The sequence below is a fragment of the Blastomyces dermatitidis genome (genome assembly GCF_000003525.1).
Source record: "Blastomyces dermatitidis ER-3 genomic scaffold supercont1.4, whole genome shotgun sequence".
Classification (NCBI taxonomy): domain Eukaryota; kingdom Fungi; phylum Ascomycota; class Eurotiomycetes; order Onygenales; family Ajellomycetaceae; genus Blastomyces; species Blastomyces dermatitidis.
The window spans coordinates 801,555-807,554 of NW_025544777.1; positions in this window are offsets into that span (position 1 = coordinate 801,555).

The window sequence follows — 6,000 nt, forward strand, 5'->3', positions numbered from 1 at the left end:
ATTTTAAATACAAACTTATAAAAGCTTTTATAGATTGTGATTTAATAAGTGATCTTAAGTGATTACAGCTTAAGAAAGTTTCTTTTCAGTTTATAGATGTTTCTGAAGATTATGTCTAGAGACTCAGTTTGAGAGTGTTTACAGATAGTAAGTATTTCTTATAGAAAAATAGCTTAATCTTATAAGAAATGCTCAAGAATATTCTTCACTGAAATTGATTTATTTATAAGTTCAGAGAGTTTCTCTGTCACAGATATAGAGAATAATATCTTATAAGTAATTGATAAGTTCTCTGAGACTTCTTTTATAGAGATTATTTATGATTTAGATAGCTGCTTCTGAGTGTCTATAGTAGAGTTTGCAGAGATTGAAGTATATAAGTTTCTAGTTCTTTCAGTTATAACAGATGATTGCTGACTGACTGAGCTTGAAATGTAAGAATAAGTACTCACAGATGATTATTCAGATATTTGCAGCTTGATATGATATATACTGTTAACTACTAGAAGTATTCACAGTAGAAAGATAAAATATAGAGATTAAATGTATAATAGTATTCAAGCTAAGTTATGAATAGTATTTGTGAACTCTAGTCTATATAGTTATGTGTAGTCAAGGGCCGCTAGCCCTATTAGTTACGCGAGAGATAGGAATAGAGGTAAAGAATCCGCGAGAAGCGGGATTTCTTACAGAAGTAGTATAACAAGAAGCACTCTGATTTCTCTCAGAATTATATGTAAGAACTGATATCTCAGAATGTTCAATTGATGATAATAATACTTTACAATTTCATGAATAATGCTGAGTCTCTTACTTTAAACTCTTACACATCTAAATAATGTAAGAGATGCATGATTTATATATAACTAATTATTCAGATTATAAATAACTGTATAAAATGATCTTCTGAGAGTTCTATTAATCTGAGATATTAAACAGTATTACATACTTCATCTGAAACTGCAACTACTGTTCTTTCATTATCTTATGAAAGAATTGTAGAAAAGATCTACTGAAATCACTCAATATTTCTGATAGAATCTGATGAGATATAGTAATTAACTTTACTATTAATCTATTTAAGAGTAAGAATCGTAGAAACATTCTGATTATTATGAATTGATTGAGCAAAGATGTAATATTGAAATCTTGTAATAAGATAAATACTGAATAAGTCACTGAAGCTTTTCTACAGAGTCTGTTCTATTGAATGTATGAATTATCAAGATTTATAGTATTAGATCAGAGCTGTCAATTCATGAGCACTCTCTGAACTAGAATCTATCAAGTTCTCAAGATTATACACTGTCTGTCAACTATCTATCACTCTGAGATTGATAGTGTATCAGAACAGATAATTCAGACTGTAAAGAATTATCTTTATAAGTTCTACAATTATCTATAAGATGATTGACATAATTTTCTTCTACACACAGAGATTGCTATCAACAGTTAAGATGCTATTTCAATAGATATAAGCCTGTTCTTTCTTATACATGAATATTACATAAAAGTGTTGAATCTTCTAGAGATCACACAGTTCACACTGAACTCTCACAGTTCAATTCAGATTGCTGATAATATAGTAACAAAACTCTGAGATGTCTATAATTGAGCAGAGATCTTCATGACAACTGTAAAACAAGATTAAGAGAACTGAATTAATGTTTACTAAGACTTCATAGAATAATATAAGATAGAAGATCTGATATGATTGAATCTTAAGAATATATAAATCACATATTCATCTCATACACTAGATTATCACTATGTCAGATATAAAGTGATAGAAGTTCTAGATAGTTATAACTACTGTCTTGACACATTATCAGAAATTTATAATGTATTTTATATAAGCTTACTCTGCTGCACTATCACTGATCTATTCTCTTCTCAGCTGATTTCTGACTGATAGTTATCAGACATCATAGAAGAAGATAATAAGCTTGAGTGAGAGATTAAGAATATTCTCAATAAGAGATCTCACAGCTGCAGCTGATAATATCTTATAAAATAAATCAGTTACAATTAACTATAATATATGCTGCAATTTAATAGCATGTCTTATTAAGAATAAGATTCTCAGTGCTCTTAGATTTCACTTCATCTTCAAAAGATACAACACTGATGATTAATCTGAGTTGTGAATAACAAAGTTCAGTCAACTTGTGGTTCAGAAGAACGTACAACCGTCGGATAATACCGCGGCCGCTTCCGAACTACTAGCGTACATGTACAAGTGTAAAGGGGCCATAGCAGCCACTAATTAAATTAGCATATGATATTACAATATATAAGAAGCCGGCATACACCTGTAATTGTACACTGACTTAAGCAATCTTTGAATCACATCTGATAGCATGTCTAAAAACTGGTGAGAAGTGTAGACTTCTTCAGAGTGTGATAATTCTGTCTACAAAGTGATTCATAGTTATCATGTCAGTGTGGTTCTAGAATGCCTCAAAAGATAGCATATGAAGAGCAGTGAGTGAAAGAGCATCTGATTAATACTGCTTCACTTGTTGAGGGAAAACTTCACACCCAGGCAAATGCCATGTATGAGATGCGAACAGATGAGATGTGAGAAAGAAAATGAGAGTGATGAACCAGATTCAAAGAAGTCTGCTCTCTACTCAAAAGAAGAATAAAAGAGAGAGTGGCCATCACCGGAGTTGTACAATGATAACAGAAATCATATAACAATAGACATTGTACAATCAATCAGAAATTAACCACTGAAATGAATACCTTCTCTAGCTAATATGAACAACACTCTTCTCTGCTACCTGAACTGAAAGATATGCAGAATCTCTCAGAGAGTTTACTTAAAGCAGTAAGAAAAGCAGCTGAGATCACTGAACTGAAATCAAAGCTCTGTACATATATGAGAATTCTAAACAAGATTGAGGCCTTGTTTATACAGTGACAGACTGAGATGAAAGTCAAACAACAATTGACATTCACTGCAGATCAAGCATTCACTATGAAGAGCTTTGTCAATGCAATCATCATCATTAATAAGAATAGAGAAAATCAGATCTTAAGTCTGCAGCAGAAGATCAAACATTTACATAGATAGATGACTACACTGAATCTGAAGATTTCATCATAATTGTTCACAATCTCTTCAGAAGTGTATATATTATCAGAGATCACTGTACAGAATGAGAATCTGAGCATGAGATATATTAAGTCAGAAGATCTGCTGAAGCTATTAAGCTTTAATAATGACTGAAAAAATGATGCTGCAATCAGCTGACTAAGTCAGATGTGATTATATTATTAGATTAAATATGAACTCACAGACAGACAGCTAATAAAATTCTAACAAGTCTTAAGATCTGCTGTGTTTCTACACAGAAAAGCAAAGTTATTGTGAATAACTGATGAAAAGATGAATCTCATAGACTCAGAGTAATATTCATTCTTATGAATATGAAATGAGTTTTTCAAATGAATCTTGTACAACTTTGAGAAAGTGAACATGTGAGACAAGTGTTACAAACACTTCACTGAGTGTAGATAAGTGAGTGATTTTATATCATACTTCACACACTTCAGCTTACACTATCTTGCATTAAATGAAGAGCTTTCAACATCTTTCTGTTTACAGATCTTCATTCATGATCTTACACTTAAGTTAAGAGTGAAATGAAAATGCTTAATCTCATAATCAGGCACAGTGAAGAAAGTATACAACATTCTCATTGTATAAGAATAAGTAAGTCAATTATAATAGAAAATACTGCAATCAAGTATATCTCAGCATAGAATAAATAATCAGACTTCTACAACATAAGTCACACACTTAAATGCAATGAATCTAGATCTGAATGTTATTACTAAAGTACTGAATTCTCTGAAAAAGAAATTCTCTGAGTAAAATTCTTGATATTGTAAGTATTGAGCTTGCTTCAACTGCAGATATCAAAATCATGATATAAAAGATTGCACTCAGCATATGCAGTTAAGAGAAGCAAGAAAGTCAAAAAACTAGCAGAATCAGTGAGCTCAGAGACACTCACTGATATTCTATGAAAAGTCTTCAAAGTGAAAAAGATACTCATGTTAGATAACTCTCTGAATTCTATGAATGCAAAGAAGAAGCAGACTTCTGAATGAGATGTAAGTGAGAATAATGAAGTAAATACTTATCTCAATACCTTAAGGTCTGAAATGTTAATGTATAGAGAGCACTTGAATAAGAATCAAGAGATGGCTGTAAAAGTGTTAGCAGACACAGAAGCTTCTACACAATATATTAGTAATTATATAATTTAAAGATTGAAAGAGGTCTGCTGAGTGAAGAATCTCTGATGTATAAGATTATCTGATAACTGATATTTGATATTATCTGCAAGAGTAAGAGTTCTCTTGCACTTCAGAGAATGATCTTGCTATATTTGAGTGCAAGAGCTGCAGAACATGAAATACAATCTTATTCTCAGACTTAATTGATTTCAAAGGTTCAATCTGCAGATTCAATGATGTACATGTCATATACAGTTAACTGATAGGAAGAAAATGATTCATATAATTCTACTAACTGATATGAGAAGAACATTTCACATCTCTGATATAGAAGGGTTAAATCTGCTTATATATTAATAAGTAAAGAGAATGATTTGCAAGACCTCATCTGAAAGCATTCTGTATGTCATACAGAACTCAGAAGTAGAGGAAATCAAGATAAAGAATATACAGAAGAACAAGCATATGAAGAAGCTTCTGAAAAAGCATGAAAAGATCTTTCAAACAGATCTTTCATCAGAATTGCTGCTGAAACAAGAATTCATACATGAGATTGACACAGAGAATGCAAAACCAGTCAATCAGAATGCATATCTTCTGTCACAAACACATCTTGAAGAACAGAAGCATCAGATCACTGATCTTCTAGAACATGGTCTCATACAACTCTTATCAAGCATGTGAGACTTTCCAGTTCTATTCATGAAAAAGACAGATGAGAAGTGATGAATGTGTATCAATTACTGAGCACTTAACAAGCTTATGATCAAGAATGAATATTCACTGTCACAGATTCAACAACAGTTGAATACAGTTGAAAACACTTAATATCTATCAAAGATTGATCTTCTCTCAGAATACTGGCAGATCTGTATAGATGAACTATCAGTTTCACAAATCACATTTAATACACAATGAAGAAAGTTTGAATTCCTGATAATGTCATTCAGTCTGATAAATATGCTCATCATCTTTCAAATAATGATGAATATGATTCTTTATAAATAGAATGAAACCTCATGCCTTATATATCTCAATGACATTCTAGTCTTTTCAAACTCATACAATGAACATCTGAAGCATCTCAATAAAGTGCTTATAACTCTGGCAGAGTATAAGCTCTACATCAAATCAATCAAGTGTGTGTTTGAAATAGAAGAGTTGAAGTTCATAGAACATGTAGTGAGTAATAACTGTATACACCTCATTTCAGAGAAATTGAATGTCATAGTGAATTAACTGCAGCTGAGAAACATACATCACATATAACAGTTTCTTGAGTTGATCTCATACTATTACAGATTCATCAAGAATTTCACACAAATATCTGCATCACTCTCAGATCTCTTAAGAGAAACAGATACAAATCTGTGAAAGAAGAAGTTTCATTCAATCATCTGAAATACTGTGTATGAAGAGGCTTTTCTCACACTGAGAGAATATATAATAATATCTTCAGTGATTATTTAATCAGATTGTAATAAACCTTTCTATATCAAGATAGACATATCTGAATGAGCTATCAGAGACACTCTTCTACAGATGAGTAAGAATGACAAGCTGCACTCAGTGATGTACAATGGTAGAAAACTATCAGACACTGAGCTCAATTACTCAGTGCATGAAAAGAAATTGCTAGCAATCAAGCACATACTGATGTTATGAAATAGATATATTAACAATGAGCATATGATAATGATGATTACAGATCATGAAAGTCTCATCTATCTATAATCAATAACAAAACCT